Raw genomic sequence first — 19,736 nt, forward strand, 5'->3', positions numbered from 1 at the left:
TGTGAGTTTGGTATCTAAGTTCTTATAGTTATTGGAAATCAAGGGCTTAATTCACTTTCCCAGACTTAGGCATCTAATATGGTTTGAAAAGCCCCAAGGTATTCTACTCCTTCTCTAACTCAGATAGGCATAACAGCGTAAGTCTTCTCTTGGTCCTGGCTTGTATCTGTAAATTTCTTTAGTTCCTCAGAGTATATATGCAGGCACTAAATGTCATGTGAGAGGAAATAAATCAAGTTCCTAGTCAATACTGTTGATGAAATTGAGAGAGGTATTTAACTGACTATCTATGGGTATTCAATTTCAGGTGCCCATAATCTGGAGCAGAATTGTACCTATAACGGCTGATGAAATTAAACTTACTAATATCAAGAATTTGGGTTTTGCATCTCATCTGGAAGAGTGCGCATCCTGTCTCCTGGAGTTATCCTACTAAGCTAGTTACTACAAGTTCTCAAGCAAAAGCACCCTCTACATATTCGTTATTCATTGCAAGCATTTTTCAACATTTGCGAATGTCATTGTTGCCCAGTTCAACTTAACAATAACAGAAGGGAATGCCTAGTCACCTTGCTAGTCACTTAGTGTCAAATTAATAGGATTTCCTAAGGGCAAAAGGAACTTGGGCATGACTTCAGAAACTTTTGACTTCAACTACCAGAAGCCAATTTGTTCAGTGTGGCTCACCCACTCCCTGTATAGGGCTAGCACAGTCTAGACCAGATTCGTCATTTGGTCCTGGGTCTTGTCTGGGCTCTATGTGGTGCCCTTCTGGCCTTAGGTCATAATTATCAGTGTGTGTGTTTATGATTTTTCTCAGTCTAAAGTGTTTGAGATGATGTAGGACTATCTTTTGGCCTATCAAAATTGCATTTTTACAATACGAAACTGAAGGCATTCCTTGCATATGCAGAAGTGTGGCGTAAGGGATAGGTGGGGATATCTGAGGATGCCAAGTCTTCTTTACATACTCACCTTTTTTTAGGATTGTTTGAGATGAAGAGTTAGAAATTGTCTGTAGTTTTGTCCACATCTATTCTTCTTCCTATTGAAAATTCTCAAGAGTGAATTCTCCTTCAAAATGTGCTTTAGTTTCACCTCTGAAGGAACTAGTTTACTCCAAAAGAGGCGCTGGCAGTTGGTCAATCTTTAGCATAGAAAATTGTGGGATGACAATCCAGAGGATCAGGATTCTGAAATAAACAGGGAGCAAACTTATTTGACAAACTAGACATGCCCAAAGATAATCTCTATTTTAATGCACAGGAGTCATTAAAGAAAGACACTAAAATGTTGGGATCAAAAAGTAATGGAGTATAAAAATGGAGACAATGTTAAAAGAACAATACATATTTTCAATTAATGTCCCACATGGAATATAGTTTTTTTCAGATGTTGTATTTTAAAAATAGGTTAGAAAAAGAAATGACACTCAATATTTGGCAGCAGAAAGGAATGTATCTCTCCCTGTCCTTGGTCCACCACATCTCATAGACTATATGAGGTAGAAGACTTAAAATACTAGAGATGAGAATTATTAGGGGCATGGTAAATTTCTTATGTCAAAAAACTGGAAAAGATTCAGGTTGTTACATCACATAGGACAGATACAGAAGTTAGACCAGACATTTTGTTCACCCTTTTTCATAATAGGAAGGGAAAATTAAATAAGTTGAAAATGAAAAATTTGAAATCAATACAAGAATATTTTTGTATTCATGGACTGTAGTATATTCTACTATTACTAAGACAAAAAGTTCAGTAAATTTCTATAGTAACTAGGCAATTGTACAGATAATGAAAATAATCACAGTAAAAAAACAGTAAAAAAGGCAACCAAATTAATATTTCTGAAGAAATACTCCTCTATGCACCTTGATGTAGCAGTAGACGTTCAGAATCTTTTCCATGGGAGTATATTACCCAATAATGGATTATTGAAGGCTTTTTTGCAGGTTTCTTTGAAATATTTGTTATGGTCCTCTGTCAGGATCCTTGGTCTCATGAAGAATCTCATCTAAGCTGTTCCCTTTTTGAGCACTGAGATATTTCTTGCACTTGCTTAGATCTCACAAGTTACACGTAAAATGTAACAGGTAACATAGAAGCAAAAAAGGTCATTGCTTTCTCTTAATTTCTTTTTTCTTCTCTGAAAAATATTATTAAAAATATTTCTCCAATCATAAAGCATGACTATACATTATTGTATAGATAAGCTGATCTAAAATCTTTTTACTAAAGATAAAAAAATCAATGGACTTTCCTATCCCTTTCTTGCTAAGATCAGTGTTTGTCTATTTATGCAGTAAAGTGAATAATTAAACACTGAAATCACCATTGGCTTTAAGAACTCACTGATAAAAAAAATACTCTGAATTAGAAGGCTTTTATGTATCCAGGTTTTTGTTTCAGTTCTCATTTCTATAGGTGTTAACCAACACTGACTTTACTGTATGCTAAGAAAGTTTATACAGAGTAAAGCCAGGTAAGGCAAGGCGAGAACCAATCTAAAATGAAAAAGAAAGGAAATGAGCTACTTTATAGTGATTACAAGGGAAAAAGAGACCTTGCCTGTGGTAACAAAGCTGACTGGTGCTCTCTTTTACATTTACAGTTATAATTCTGGGTGGATCTTCTCTAAGTGGTCTATAATACATGGAACAATAATCAGACATAGCATCGTAATTTGTGCATATGGCACTGTAAATACTACAACTAATTGACATGCCATTTTTAAAATTTTTATTCAGGAAGATCAAAAAATGTTTTAATGATGAGGTAGATGAATACAAGTGTCACATGTCTATTTCTATTATCATTGTGACTTTTATAAAAGGAATGGGAGGAGAAAATCTAGTGGAAATGTAAAGACTAACTTAAGGTTGGAATTTTTCATTTACATTTAACTTTTTACTTGCAGCCAAGAAATATTAATTCTGAGAAAAATTCAGCAAGTTTTCAAAAGTATAGAAATACTTTTGGTGCTGTAGGGGAAGAAAAAAAAGGAGATAGGGTCTTAAAAGTAAACGTATAACTCAGATATAAAAAGAGAAGTAACAAGTTTGCAGGAAAAGAAGTCAGGAAAAATGGACTTAAAAATACTCATCTGAAAATGAGGGAGATCATATGTACAATGGGAGGATAATCCAAAAGGCTTCAGAAAAAAGTGTGAGAAAAGTAGAATAGCCCTCTTGAGAGAAAAATGTCAAAGACAAAAGATGGCACTAAAACCAACTACAGGTTTGTACCGATTATGGCAGCAAAAAGACAGTATTGTGCAGCACTGTCATATAATCAAAACCAGACAAGCAAGAGATAAGAATTGATACTCATATGCACTAGGCTTTGATATTGATTTCAAACTACCAGAACAGCTAAGGCCATGGTTGTCTTAGGAGGATAGACTTGATCAGAAAATGCCTCTTACGTTTTTACTGTAGAATGTGGCTGATTTGATTGTTGCTTCCATCATTATTTTGTACAGCAGGAAAGAGGATGGGAAACTTATGACCCAGTGTAAGAGGCTTCTTTGACACTTTAAAAGCCTGCGGAATAGTGGCGTCTCTAAAGTACCAACTGATTGTGTCTGCGGCTAACTTTAACATTTTAGATCCTGATAACGTGCATAGATCAAGACCCCATGAAGTTTGTAGGCTTCCACATGGGCTCAGTGGAAACTTAGATCCTATGGATGTTATACACTGATTACAAACCCAGCATTGCAATCCCAATGCTGACACCTTTTCTGAAGTGATCTTTGGAACAGGATTGGAGAAGAGAAGACTAAGGAGGATCTTATCAACATGTATAAATATCTGAAGGGAGGGTGTAAAGAAAACAGAGCCTGACTCTTTTCAGCAGTGCCCAGCGATAGGATGAGAGGCAACAGGCACAAACTGAAACACAGGCAGTTCCACCTGAACATGAGGAAAAACTTCTTTACTGTGAGGGTGAATGAGTACTGCAGCAGGTTGCCCAGAGAGGTTGTCGAGTCTCCTTCCTTGGAGGTGACCCTGCTTGAGCAGGGGGGGTTGGACTAGATGAGCTCCAGAGGTCCCTTCCAGCCTCAACCATTGTGTGATTCTGTGATTTATTAACATCTCTACAAGCCTGATAGCGCATTTTCATTATTTCATACAGAAAGAAGTGGCTCTACTTAGGTGGATTCCATCAGAGCTTATTTTAATTCACTGTGACTCATTTGTTTTCTTCATTTAGAGATTTAGCAACAAGACAGAAACACTATGCTTACCTAATCTAACCTTCTAAAAGATGGTTTAATCTTCTTTGTTAAAGACTGACCTGCAATTTCTAAGGTCCAAGCTTAGAATGTCAATCACATTTACTAAATAGAAACCTTTCTGTTGGACTCTTAGTGTGGTGCTCTGAGTAACTATAAATGTGTAAACAAGCAGTGCTGAGGAAAAAAATCCTAGGAGCATATCACCATCACTGTTTCCAGCTCTAGAGTAACTATTCTGGGGGCATACATGAAAAAATCTGGAATAGACATTCTGAACATTAGAAAACCTGCTTCATACAGATGGACAGAAAATCAATCTGTTTAATTTATCCAAATGAAGATAAATAAGTAATTTCATCACAAATACTTGCAGCAAAAGAATATTTTTGATTGCCTGTGGTTCATTGGCTTCAGATACCATGTTTTTTTTGCTTTTTTTTTTTTTTAAATCAATGACTTTGATACACATTTATTAACAGGCTGAAGAAAATGATGTCAGTAAAATGATCATAACTCCCTTCACTGAGTGACATGGTGTGGCGGACAGATAAATAAATTTTTTGCCTTAAACATTTCTTGGTGCATGGGGTGCAGGCAGGCCATAACCCCAAACAAGCCATCTGTCCCTGGCGGAAACAGGACCGGGCTGCTGCAACCCCCCAAGATGGTCTCCCTGCGACCATGCAGGACACACCAAGCCTGCACTGAATGAGACCACAATCGGGCAGAGACTTTGGGATCTGGACTGTAAATTATTGTCCATTTTTAGCACAACTTCTATAAAACCTGCTTGGCATGAGTGGCTAAATTTGCTGAAGCCTTAGGCCGCGCTCCCTAGTACAGTGAGAAAGGGCCCAGAGCTGCTGCAGGTGGGAATGATAAGGGAGTTACCAGCAATTTGCATTCCTGTGCACTGCTGAAACAGTGCTAATTGCTGGAGTTACCACCTTCTTTGTCAGGACCTTGAGAGCTAATGGCTGGACCCAAGAATGGAGACACACCTGTCAGCAGAAACGGCAACAGTAAACGGCCTACCTAGGGACAGTGATGAGACCCAATAAGGAGCAGGAGACCCCAGACCCAAATATTACTATTGGTCTGAACTACCACGTGAGGGGTGGGAAAACTTAATCTGAAAAGCTATAATTGCCGAGGGATTTCTTTGGTCCCTCTCGCTCTCTCGCTCCCCCTCGTCCCTCGTCCCTCGTCAGAGGCACCCAGCTTGGGCTGTGATTCGAGCGGAGTCAGCGGAACATCATCGGGCTTGGAGTGGTGGTAGCTAGCTCCCTCTCTCGTTTTCCAACTTTCTCTATCTTTTCCCCTTACTCTTGTTCCCTTTTTCCCTTCGCCTCCCCTTCGCCTTCCCCCCACACACACCTTTTCTCCCCACTTTGTGGAAAATAAAGGTAAAAGGTTGTACGATATTTGACCGGTTTTAGCGTCTTAATCTCGTCCTTGGGATCGTAATGAAACCCTCCCGATATTGGATCGGGACACATGGTGAGCCAGCAAAAGACTAAATCTGGTGACACTTGCTAGCAGTTTTCATATTTGGGAGCAGAGTATTTGAAGAAAAGAGTATCCTTATCCAATCTAATAGAATGAAGCATATTTTCCTATTTTTTTTTCCAAGTTGGTGTATCATCTGGGCCTTCCTGATTTTACTTCCCTGCTTTTGATTGCCAAAAATTTATTTTAGTTGGGGAAAAATAAATTGGGAAGACACTTTTATTCCTTTTTACTAAAGATTTCAAAGCAGGAGTTAAAAAAAATCAGTTATTTTCAGTTTGTTTCTTTACTACCGTCAAGATATTTTCCCGTTCTTTTTCTGGGGCTAGTAAAGTGTCAGTGTGACTATTTCTGCTACAGATCTGAGGGCTAAATATGTGTTGCATTTTAAATCAGATTATAAATCTTTTTCAAGAGCTGGAAAATAAATGACAACCTAGGGTTTACAACAGCTGCTGTGGTTGAATAAACCATGAACTTTATATTATCAGGCAAGTATCTCTGCTGAGGCTTTAGGCACATCTCAAAGCTGTAGGATATTAAAAAATAATTTGTTTTTTATTAACCATGCCATTCTACTGAATAAATTAAAAGTAACTTTTGATGGATGCCATATAAGAGTTTTTGCTGTGCTTTAGAATGCACCATGCATTTCTTTCAGATTGATGGGGTTATATACTACCTGGTTATCATATATTTCAGGTTAGTATGCATCATTGGTCCTACTAAAAATTAGAACTTAATTCCTCATTAGGAAATACTGTTTATGCCTTTTTTCTTGTTGTCCTGAAAGTGCAGATACCTGTTTATCTGTTCATTTTTCATGACTGTAATTCACAAAATGATGGGGAGGCTTTTGCAGAAAGGCCCAGAAGAAGATTTGTTCTGTTTCTGAGATCACAGCACAAGTATCGCTGATGCATTTTGCATGCGTATCACAGAGAGCGGTAATGATATTAATGAACCTAAGGAAAGCATGTCATACTTTTATTTGCTGGGGAAGGTAGACTTCCACTACAAAGTGAAATGTTTACACAAAGGAATGGTGAGTAAAGGGGATGTGAGGCCTGGTTAGCTCCTGACTGTCTTTTTCCCAAGACATACTCCACAATTAATTATCCAAAACAATATAATTTAGATGAAGGCATACATCCCAGAAATTAAGGAGTAAAACATAAAATATAAAAATTCACAGAGAGAAATAAAATGAACCCCTGCCATAAGGCATCAGTACAGAGAAGTAACTGTGAACACTTCTCACAAGCCATCATCATAATCTTAATATTTCTAATAGTATCTTTCTATAGCCTCAAGTCAGAGTAAATATTGAATCATTTGCTTTACTATTCTACTGAGATTAGAAAAAAAGATGGATATCAGCAATTTCATGGATACACCTACATGTGTTTGCTCTTTGATCCTTTAAACAACCAACTAATTTCTTCTGGAAGAAAGACCTGTGGATAAAATATATGATTAGCCACGAGCATTCTTTGAATTTTCTCAGAAAGAAGTGTCACTCAAACAAGGACAACTGTCAAATATTCTTGGCATCTGCAAATAGATTAATATTTTATTTTTCAATACTCTGGTAGGTTAAGTACATTTGTCAACAGTCTTACGAGTTACTGTGTGACTTGTGAGACACAGGTGAGGGCCTGTGCATATATATTGTTATAAATGCTTTGCAACTCATGCACATATATATGAATATGTATATGTTTTTCTGTATTTACTTGATAGGTCGTATACCTTCTGTTTCTCCATTTTACTCACAAAGTGCTTGCTGAAGTGTAGCATATCGCTGTTATATATGCTATTTTGTCATTTCAGTGAAACTGTAACAGCCATAGTTTCAATGGAACTGTAAAGTACAAACAAAGCTAGATACAAAGGCAATTTGTCTGTAGTTTTATCATGTGGCTTGTGCAGTTTCTGAATTATTAGGGCCCAAAAATCCATACAAAAATTTCTGTACAAAACTTGAATTTCTCTTGAATCTCTCTTCATAACAACCCTCTGCCAGATAACTAGTGTGGAGAAGACTAGCTAGCAGAATTTTTTGCCATGAATGTGCCAAACTGCTCAGCTCTAGAAATAAGTGATGGTTTAGTTTTCTCTTACGGTTTTCTGAGCCAGCTGACTGTCATTTATTTCATGGCATACTAAGTTAACAGTTCTTTCTTCTATCTGGCAGAAAGGTGCCCAGAAGTTTGATTTTTAGTCCAATTTTGAGGCTCTATTTTGTTTTCGAAGCAAAAATGTTAGTAGATCTACTAACTTAGGACAGTTCCTAACACCGCAAAGGAGGCAGGAACGGTGCCCTTATGCTGCATCTCTCATTCAGTTGTTAGCACAAAAGAGATCTCCCACTGTCCAATTAAACCACTTGAGAATTAGCAATCTGTTCTATACTGTCTGTGTTGCTCAGTCCAATCGTCTGCAAGTGAGCTCCATGCATTACCCATTCCTTCGAAATCTAATGCCAGGAACAAGTCACTGCATCTCTGATCCTTCAGATCCCCTTCCTGGATATTGCTTGACCCAGTTTAGATCTTCCAGTTCTCTTCACTGCAGGAAGTCTCTTACTACTTTTTAAGTGCTTGCACAGGACTGTGCAGATATTGTTGTATATGCTGTACTGTTGTTGCTGTTCTCAAATTAAGACTGTAGTACCCTGTCCCCTTCTTACCACATATCAGACTCTTTCGTACAGGCCTGATGCTATGTATCGGCCCCATGCTGAGTGAATTAGCTACATGAAAACTTGACCTGTTCTGTCCCCAAATGTTTGATCACGCCAGGACAAGTAGCTCCAGCATTTTGCCTTAAAATATTCCAATTGTTTTGTCACTATTTAAGCCATGTGCATCCACAAAACAACTATCGGTTTTAACCTTGTCTAAGATTACCTTCAGACTGAAGCACAAAGATATGTTTGCTGGCAACCAGCAACCTCCTCTGGCTCAGTATGCTCTAGGGTCATCTTGACAAATAGCTACAGCATCTTGATCCCCATTTAGAAACTGAAGAAAATTATACATAATTGGTAAAGCATCTTTAGCAGACTGAACTTCTTCCAGGTACAAGCAAATTGAAATTGTGCATAAACAAGTCCAGTTTTATTAGAGATGGATGGTAATCATGAAGTTGGGAAAACACAGCAAATGCACAATATAATGCCTTGCTTTCTGGAAAATTTGGCCATAATGCATTGTACCTTCTTGGTAGGTGGTTGTGAAAATGCTGGGTAACTGGCACCACCTCACTGTCATCTCTCCCTTCTTTGTATCTTTCCTGAAAGCTGCAGGGAAGCTGCTAAGAGGTCCCAGCTCCCTGGCCACCTGAGGATACCTCTTCATGGCCAGATAATAGCTCCCCAGTTTACTGGGCTCTGCTCCTTTAATTATCCTCATTCAGTAAGTGTTGGCTCACTTCTGGCTCTTTTTTTTTTTTTTTTTTTTTTTTTTTTTTTTTTTTTGCATAAGCAAGCAAGTTCCCTTAAAAAAAAAAGAAGCTGTGCATGGCATTGAGATGTGAAAACATTACTCTGATGGACATTACATTATTTGAACACCGACTTGAAAACATCCCGGTGAAAAGTAATAATTGTGTTAGCACCAGGAGAGCTGCAATGAAGAGCTGTGCAGTGTGGACATTTAGAGCAGCTCCAGAAGGGGCTAGGCCTGAGAAACGTGGACATGAGCTACCCTGCACCACGTGGTCTAACAGCACTGGTCATTCCCTCGACGGGAGGCATTGCCGTTCTGATCACACGTGTTCGCAATAGACTAAATTAAAGTTGAACAGGGAACAGGAAGATCAGAGAAACAGGCAGCCCGTCCTGCAAGAAAAGACTGAAAGAGCTTGGCTGAGTTTCCCAAGAAAAACAAACGCTCCCAGTAAATGTAATAGGAGGGTAATAACCAGGGAGTTAGCCTGAAGGATAACATTGGCAAAAAAAGGACGGTTACAAACCGGCCTCACGACCTGGCCCCACGGCTCTGCCTCTCCATCACATCAAGATGTCCCTGTACCGAGACCTCCACCCCATACCGAGGAGCTGTTGTTTCAACTATTTATTGCTTCTAGATTAGATTTTCAGGTTAACTCGCAGTGGCCTCACTGATCGTGTAGCCTCAGGTGAAGATCTTGGGCTTTCTCCATCTCTAAGGCCAATTAGCAGCTGTCACTGGAGTTTCTGCCACCCTCTTGAACTCCTGCCCCAAATGGGTTACAAAAAGTGTGAAATTAGCAAAAATTACATAACATTCATCCGAGCTGTGCTTTTGGGTAGGTTTCACCTTGTGACAAATATTAAGATGAGAGTGAGAGAAAAAGAGATTGGTAATAGAGGAGCCAGTTTTTAAAACAGCCTCCCAAAAGCAATGGGAGAAGGACAAAAGCTGGGGAAAGTTAATGGCTGTTAATATGGAGCAGGGTATGTTTACAGAACTGGCCATATGATGTACTGCCTGCAGTAAAAAGCTCTGAATTGATAATCCTGTAAACCCCTTCTAATTCTATACTCCTTTTTTCAATGTCATTTTATAATAATGCAGCAATTAATACCTGCACTTTAATGAAGAATTTAGCTCCTTATAGAGGCTGTTGCATGTCCTCCCCAGGCACACTCATGCACAAAACTTCCATGAATATAGTTTATTTTCATTTTACGTAACTTACTAATATTTATGTAGTCTCCATGATAGTGTCTATTTGAGAGAGTGACTATATTGAGGGGAAAATGTAGCATTATGGCAGAACAGCACTGAGTCTCTTTCCAGCCTCTTACTTTATTCAAGCTGTGAAATTCCTTGGGTCTCTGTGGGTTTTTCTTCAGCAGAGTGATAATTTCTCTGCTTCATAGTTCAGTGCAAAATAAAGAGGATCTTGAAACTATTACTACTTCCATTCTCTGTGGAAGATGAACATTATTCACTGTATGCTGCCCCATCATCTGTTTTCAAAGAATCCTTGTTTTATTTGCTTTATCGTTCCTATTGTATAATATTTACCAGCAGAATTTGGACTTCATTAAAAAGTCTCAAAACTATTGAAATGATATATCTTTGTAGAGTCAAGAAAAGATTTATTTCCCCTCTCCACATATATTTTTATATGTGAAGAAAATGCCACACAGGAAAATAAAAAGTAGAATTTACTTTGAAAATAGTAATTGAAAAGGTCATAATTCTTCTCAGATGCAAGATGATATAATAACTTCTGGTTAGGAAAGACGAGCCATGATTTTTTTAGTCAAAATCCAAACACTTCTCAAAGTTGTTTGCATGCATATAAAATGAACATTAATTTGTGAATCTCATCACGACAGAAAACTAACAGGAACCATGTGGTACCTAAAAGCAGGAAAATGAATGCAAGTTACAAAGTACTTGTTTAGTACGGACTTCATTAAGTTTTTCAGCAAGTTCATCTACAGAATAGCAGAGGAGCAACAGATTGTTTTTGGAGGGGGGTGCCAGTGATACCACTGATTATGTTCATCCTTATCCTTTCCCTGACAGGAATTGTCAAAAGTAGATACTGAAGGATTAGTGTGGACTCAGGCTACTTAACAAGCCTTGGAGAAAAGTAAATAAAGTTAAGCAAGAGGATGTACATTTCCAGTTGCAGCTAATCTCCTAGGTCTTAAGTCCCTACTGAAGCAGCTCATCAGCTTAAGCGCAAGTGGTTTGTCAGAATCCAGGCATGGAAACCACAACTTTCCTACTATACATACCTTTGGACACTGACTGGAGGAAGTCCTTACTGTAAACTTTCCAACTTTATAAAACATTCCCCAAAATAATTTGAAATATTGAGAAAGTAGTACAACAATAAGTTTATTTGCAATGCAAACAGTTTGCATTTGTTTGTATGTATATAAAATGAGCATCAATTTGTGAGTCTCGTCAAAACAGAAAAATAACAGGAACCACTTGGGCTTAGTAAAATAACCTGCTGTTTAGAAATTGCTGGAATAAGGATTTTTCTGGTACAGGAGTGCTACAGAATGTAACAGATATTTTACTTTTACAGTTCTTTCTAAACGTATCCACAGAATTTGAGAAAAAAAGGACATTCTTAGTACCAAATCATACAGAATGCTATTGGTTTTTATTCCATTACCCAGAACATTTTCATAAAGAGGAAATTCAACATAAAGACGTTTATTAAGAATGCCCCTTGGCTGAGCTGTCCCGTAGAAATGCCCCTCTCTCCATTGACTTACCCCAATTAGTTGATTAAAGTTAGGAGAGCTGAATCAGAAAATAATCTTTAAATGACCAGCAACATTCTAACTGAAGATGCACAAGTGAAATACTGCATTCACTCCTTACAGAATGAAGGGTCAAAATCATATTCTATCAAGTTAAAAACAGAAACTTTCATCCTTCTGTGTTCAAGTCCTGCTTTCGAGTTCAACCCCATCTATTTTAAATTCAAGTTTAAACTTTATGACAATTAGACAGTAAAGAGATTATCACAACTGGACAAATATAAAAAGCCTCTTTGAGTTTTATCCCTTCTACAATGAGATTTTAAATTCAGCCCATAGAGTCTGAAATTAGTGATACCTCAAGCTCATAGCTATCAACTGGAAAGAGGAGCACAGGTTTAACTGAAGGGCAGAAGGGCATGGCCTTCATAACGCACATCAGTGCATTTGCATTTGTATCAGCATACCGTTCAGCAACATAGCAGCAGTAAACCATTGCCACAATGACACTCCTGCTTAATGGAAAGAATCTTTCTCTAGTAATATATGGTTGATTATTTTTTATACACACCACTAGTCATATTTTTATGTACTAATGCGTACTACACTAGTCATGATATAAATTGTACATTGTTTCATCCAGGCTGTTCAGTAAATGAATTGTGAATATATTTATGAAAATCAGGATTTGTTTGCAAACAAATTAATAAGAGAACAAAGAGATGAAATTATTGAATAGTTTCTTTGCAAGGAATAATACCACAAGTATAGTTTTCATTCTTTTTATTCATTATCTTTTATAATAAATGATTTAACATAGTTTAAAGAATTAGTATGCAAATATCGATAAAATGCTGACATGGAAATTTATCATAGATTATGTGACAACTAATTTTTATTTTTCAAATGAATATAAATAATGCTTTATAATTTCTAGCATGTAGTACTCAAAGGTTAAGTCTATTCTAGTGATTAATGTGAGCTAGGAATTGTTCTCCGGTTCTGGGGCCAGCTGACACAGTGTAGCTCGTACCCATTTAGCTTATGCACATGCATCATGTTCACATTTTATTTCCTTCTCCAAACAGGGCAGGTACATTCATATCACCTATTAGGACTGCTTCTATCTGAGAACTATCTGGACTGCCTTCTATTTGAGAAAATAATTATATTGAAGTTGCATAACATCCCCATCATCTTGATCACATTAAAGATTTTAAATACTTTGGTTTAATAAAAGTGACAGTGTTTCAAAAGCCTGCTTTGCTAATATTGTGAGCGCTTCTCTTCATTGAGTTACTTAAGTCTCAGTGGCAGGCAATCCTTGTTAGGAGGTAATGTGAATGCGTGCTCCCTTAAGCTGTCTCCTCACATTAGTCAATATGCTTCAGTTTCTAGGAAGTGTTTTGAATAACTCCTCTGATTGTGTTTAGATTTCTAAATAAAGATCTTGTTACTCAGATGTAATGATATTTGCATTTACTTTACAGAGGAACCAAGTCTTTTAAATTCTCTTTCCCTTAAGACTTCTAAATAAGGAAAAAGAAAATGATAACGTAGGAGAAGAATGCAAAGGAATGCGGCTTACTCTGGCTCTTGATCAGGGTTCAAAACCACATTGACATCAAAGAGAATTCTACATGGAAAACTATCATAGATTTGGATCTCCAAGATTTCTACATGCAGAGCAGTTATTACATTCCGCCTGGTTTCTCCAAAAGTTCTTAAACATTCAAATCACAGAATGTAGATACTTTGCTCAGGAGGCCTGGTTACAACCCTGCTATATTTCTGCAACCTTGTTAACTTGTGCACTTTTTTGTAAGGCTGCTGAAAAACACAAGACTTTGTTTTCATTAGGGTATCAGTATTTAGTTTGCAGAAACAGAACTGAGAAAGTCATTCAAAGTGCTTGGGCCATGCAGAATACAGCCTTCAATATCTGGCTTTCAATTATATTCACAGAGGTGTGAAAAATAATGTGAGAAAAATAACGTATGAAAAATAATAAATTGTATTCTGAATCATAACAAAAAACTCATGTTGTATAGATATGCAATTAATGAATGAGATAGAAGTGCATTCATGTCTATCAAACACAACCACTAAATTTAGAAACTGGCAAGTACAGAAGTCAAACCTGTGTGCTTTCAGGCTATCTAGTTACCAAATAGCTCCTACCCTGTACTTAAGTGATTGAAAATGATTTCCTTCTAATGTTGCTAAAATAGCACTTTGCACCCTAATGTATCTCCTGTTATATATTATATTGAGCTTTTGATCCTTTCTTTGATGATGACTAATGTGGCAACATTCACCCTTTCACATCATGAGACTCTAAGGCTGAGAAGAGAGAAAGGAGGGGCTAATTCACACCAGCAAAGCTAGTCCCAATAGCTCAGTGATAAAGCGTTTTGACAGGATGGTTCAAAAGTCACATTGAAGCAATTTTTCATTGCACGTTTTATGCTCTATAACCTATCAACAAAAAAAGCTAGAAATTTTTAAGCTTTTATATGATAAATTGCCTTCAATATGTATATATCATCACTGAAGCCAAATAAACTTTGAACTGTTAATATATTTCTAGATTAAGTAATATAAGCCTTCAGGAAGTGTGCAGACAACAAACTTCAAACTGGGCAGAAAGACAAATTTAAAGAGAATGATTACATCTGAAATTCAGACATTATCATGCATAGTCCCTTCCCAGTGTATTATTCATCCTTTTTTACCCTAGCTTTGCAAGCAGTTTTGTTTACTATTTAGATACCAAAACCAAACCAAACCCCAAAGAAAACACCTAATTTCAAGATTAACATAAAAGCCGAGAGACAGCAAGCAAGCACTGAATAAAAATCATTTTCCAAAAACTTCAGCTAAACGAGTCAGATGGGATGGGAGTCAACTACTTAAAGACAGACACTGAATGCTAGTCTAAATGTCTAAGGCATTGGAGGAGTCCATATGGGGCTCACAGATATGGGCCTACAGGAGATCCACACTCTTCCTGGAGAAACAGCTAGCAAGGCAGCCAGATACCTTTGGACGCCTCAAATACTCTGGTGAGGCCACTGAATCACTCCAGGAGTGTCCTTAGGGCCTGGCTACGTGGTGGGGACCCTGTAAACCTTTGCTGGGCCAGAGGAGCCTGTGCAAGGCAGAGTCCCCAGAGAAGCAAAGTTCCCATCGAAACCCCAATGATGGGTTCAGCAGCCAGGTTGTGCTCACAGGCATATAATCCGGCCTGGAGGAAGGAGCACGTTCTGTGTCTGCAGTAGCTAGTGTTCCCAGGGATAATATTAAGAGTAATGTCGGTACACAGACAGAATACAGAAAATGAGCCTAGCGGCATTTCTTGATGTCCTCTCTCGCTTTCAATGCAAGTAAATGTTGATCGGGCATTGTCTGTTGGTCAGTATGAGACATTAAAAATTTCATGTAGTGTTTTTGTAGACTCCCAGACTGGCAACATCCATGACTGCAGTGCTGCATGTATTTATAGAACAATTACATTGAAGGGATTGTACTGCAAGTTACTTAACACAAAGATACCTTAGTCCTAGCACTGGCTGTAAGGGTATGCCTGCTCATCCCTAATCTCCCTGATGACATTGATGGTAGTTTTACTTTTTGTGGAGCAACTGTGCTGTAGGAATTGAATTTCAGCCACTAGTTTGTTTCACACAGATCACTGAACAGCAAGAAGGCCATCTGAAAATAAATGATTCTATATTTCAGGACCAGTCCCTGGAGCTAACTGAGCTTTTGCGTTGGAATAAAGAGAGAAAATGAGGGAGTGGAAGGAAGTATTTAAAAGGATATGAAGGGCACAGCCTGGATAATCTGTAATAGTGGAGAACGGTATCTCAGGTGAGGTTGTGCAACCTGCATCTGTGCTAGAGTTATAGCAAGTGACCACTTTGAAATAAGTGCTGAAGCTATTACAAAAAAGTGTGTCTTCATCTCTGCACTAAACCAGTTACAAAGCACGTACTCAAAGTGCTAGAGCCTCCACAGTAACTAGAACAGAACTGTTTAAAAAAAAAAGGCGGTGGGCAGGGGGAGGATTTAAAATTACCTTTTAAATTACCTTAAGTTTTCTGGGGTCAGTTAAAGATCATTTTATATCTCACTCATTATAGACCAACCGGAGTTAGCTACATTCAAACCCAGGCCCACTCTCTAGCTTTGTCTCTTATGCCACCATTTTGGAGAAGAGTGTAAGAGCAGCTACATCATCCAGCAATTCACAGGCATTAGGATTTCTCCTGTGACTTATTATGTGATCCTTATGGTTATTTTGAACTAGTGAAGCAAGAGAAGCCACAGAATATCCAGACCCTCAAGCCTTTTCTTTGGTTTGTCCATTTTGAGACATTATAGATGAGTTTCCTGAAGCGATTCCTTCTAATGCTATTTTTAGATCACAGCTTTGCCCTTTTGGAAATCACACATTTTTATTCAGAAGAAACTGCTGTGCCACCCTTTCAAGGAAATCTGTTCTCTTCCTGCTTCTCATCTAACACTTCCAAGTGATAAAACTGTGCAGGGGTTGTGTGGCAGTGATTAAGGGCACATCCATCAGGAGTCTAACAATGAGCAAGATTAATTTTGGAAGTGAAAATAGCAACTCTATTTCACTCTACAGAGGGCATTTTCTTGTGTTGATTCTGATCATCCGTTCTCAATGGGAGATAATTATTTTGATTACCTGCCTAATAAATACAGTCTAAGGCACAGAAACTTCTGTGGTCTCACACTTGTTGAATATAGTGTTCCTTTGATATCAGTGTAATTATATAAGATATAAGATAGTTCGAAAGATCATTTATTGTGGTTGCCGAATAATGGTTTGGCAAGTAAATATTTGATTACAATTTTTTGTCAGTATCTGCATCTACATGATTGAGCTCATTAATCCATATTGATGTAAATTATTTTTGTTTTCTTTTTAACCTTGAAGTAATAAATAAAAGAATATAACCTACACAAACCACGAAGAGAAAGCTACTGCTGCCATAAAATTCACCACAATGCAGGTCAGACATTTTTTGAAATAATTAAAAAAAAATAGCTCTGACAGATTACTTCTTTCAAAAGTAGCATCTACAGCAAATTAGTATATTAGGAACTGAAGGACCACCTAATAATGTGTTGTGTCCCAACTCTGTTATTTCTATTGATGTCTTGAAAAGTATTCTCAGGTGTAGAACTGAAAGCTCTAGCAATATTAACAGTCATGGCTCCTTTAATTCCTTAAATAAGCTGTCTGGTTCATTTTAAATCTGTATTTTTGGTACTCTGCTTAATATTGATATCTGACAGATTTCTAACATCTTTTTTTCCATGGCATGTCAGTTTTGAAACACTGACATTTGAATATGTAGTTCCTTTATTCTTATTTTTAAAATGGTCGAATGTAAATACGTATATTTAATATAATTTAATAAGAAACAAGAGTGATCATAGGAAATCCTGGTTTTTTCCCAAAAATATTTTTGCAGAATCCTTTTATGGAAGAATTTCACATCTGTTAAGATACTTTTGTTTTTTTATTTTGACCTTGCTCTCCCTAAAATAGAATTGACAAAAGCAAAATTTTATTTGACAGAGAAGAATGTTTAGCAAAGGCATGTTTATGTGAAATTTTATTTTGAAAAGAATAGCAGCCATTTCTGAGCATGTTGTCACCTGGCAACTGAAACATGCTTAGCAATATTAACCAAACAAAACACATAGCTAGACAGAAATACAGGGAGTTGACACTTACGTTTAGTTTCATCTACAGGTTTCACACAAGGACTTTTTAATGTGGTGTTATTATTCTGTAATGAATAGACAAAAATACTGAAGAAGAGGCAAAACAAATAATATTTTTAAAAATTAAAAAAGAATTTTCTAGAGCACACTCTTTTTAAGCATGGATTAATAGGGCAATCATTATGAATCAATATTTTGAAGTTCGGTTTTACTTCATTAAATATTACCTGTGATCCAAATATTTTCCAGAATTAGCTCAATAAAAAACTATTATTTTTCTACTAATTCTATTGAATCTGTATACAGATCTTCCAATTATTGTTTAGGTTGCTCACGTATTTTCTCTCTCTTCAAATTTAAATCTTGTAGTAATTTAGTAGCTATAATTAAAGTGTGATTCTAGTTAAAACACAGTTTTACTAAACCTGTACTCCTTCTGGTGTAGACCCAAAATAACCGGATCTATAGTGCTGTAATTTGGAGAAATCTTGCAACCCAGTTTTAGGCGACTTATTTAAGTACACATTGCCTAACTAAATGTTAGATGCATTGCGTAGAGGGGGTGACCCATTCTACTTAAAACAACCACCTCAACCCCCTGTAATGTCCAAGGAAGGAAGAAGGTATCTCTAAAAGCAGAGAGGAACAGCTCCTTAGGCATCCACTCTCCACTGACTACTGGGAACACAGATGTGTCAGGATGTTCCCCCAGATGTGTTTAAATGAGTCCTCCTCTGAGGAGGGGCATCAAATGGAGCAGCATAGTGGCAGCATTGATCATCTTTTATGTAATAGTCCGGTTCATTGAAACTTCCCTCCTGACAGCGAAAAAACTGAACCCTGCATTGTTTTCAACGTGACAGTAAACCAAAACCTCTGCTGTAAGCAGGTATCATGGAGTCAAAACAAAAAAAAAGTATGGGAGAGCATGATTACACTGTGGCATGTAGGTCATTCCTCTGGGTGGTGAAAGAGGCCAGAGCTTCTGCTTCACTCCTGAGAACATTTTTGCTTTTCATTCAGTGATCACGTAATGCAAAATGCATTCAAGGAAGCACTGACTGGAGCCCCAGGCCACTGCTCAGGTGTGTGCCTTCAAGCACTCTCAAAGGGAGGGGGAAATCTTGTGTTTTCCCATACTGCGGGTCAGCGTTCCAACTACGAGACTCTTTTTTGCAAAAACACGGCGCCGAACACAGGTGTCTCCCTTTCTACACCTGAATTTCAGCATGGTCCTCTGAGAGACAGGCATCCATCTCCTCAGAACAAGCATGTCCAAGCCTGGCCGCTCGCAGCAATTAACTTTTAGCCAAACAGGGTGGGGGAATTAACAGGGTTTGCTAACCTGGAGAAGCAGGCAGTCTGAACTGCTGCTTGACACCAAAGGAGCTTTGGGCAGCCACATCCTGCCTGAGCCTTCCTATATATACAGGATTGCAAATGCTTCAGGGCACTGGAGAGTTTTTAGGAATGGAAAGATCTGGGGACTGGTAACTATTTTGTGAGATAGGAGAAAAGCTGCTTTATTCTGTTACTTTGCTGCCCCCAGAATCATAGCTAAATACTTATCAGTTCTGTACTAACATTAGTAATGGAGATACAAAAGCTTCCTAAGGCCTAATGCATTTGCTTTGAAAGTGGAAATAGATTTTCACTGAAATTTCATTCTGTTTTCTAATTCTGCCTTCATTAGTCAGGTGCTGTAACAGTTCTGATCATTATGAACTTACCTGATATTAATGCAGATATGTATAATAGACTTTTTGCTTCAATTCCTAATTAAATGAAATGAATTAAACATTAATTACCTTTCCAATACAGTATAGTTAATTTCTGAAAACCTGTTTATAAAAAAGCCACAAAGAACCCATTTGCAGCATATAAAAAGAAACTATGTTTTTTATTTATAAGAGATATGTATATGCTTAGCTTTATTTTTTATCAGTTTGCAGCAATAACTTCCGTACAACTGTTCGTGCTGTACAGAATCCTGTGGAA

General features: G+C 37.6%; 1 long non-coding RNA gene across 2 annotated transcripts in view; it reads right to left on the bottom strand.

Annotated features, from left to right (window-relative positions):
* The window catches only part of LOC112994839 (uncharacterized), a 31,749-nt gene that overhangs the window by 4,216 nt on the left and 7,797 nt on the right, over positions 1-19,736 (bottom strand). Inside the window, exons 1-3 of one of the 2 annotated variants that reach the window (XR_003262037.2) lie at positions 19,469-19,515; positions 17,749-17,803; positions 976-1,193 (exon numbers count right to left, since the gene is read on the bottom strand). This is a non-coding gene — a long non-coding RNA (uncharacterized LOC112994839). Of the gene's footprint in view, positions 1-975; positions 1,194-17,748; positions 17,804-19,468; positions 19,516-19,736 lie in introns of those variants that run through there. The other variant, XR_010391950.1, reaches the window with a different exon arrangement.

Source organism: Dromaius novaehollandiae, chromosome 1 (assembly GCF_036370855.1).
Source record: "Dromaius novaehollandiae isolate bDroNov1 chromosome 1, bDroNov1.hap1, whole genome shotgun sequence".
NCBI lineage: Eukaryota > Metazoa > Chordata > Aves > Casuariiformes > Dromaiidae > Dromaius > Dromaius novaehollandiae.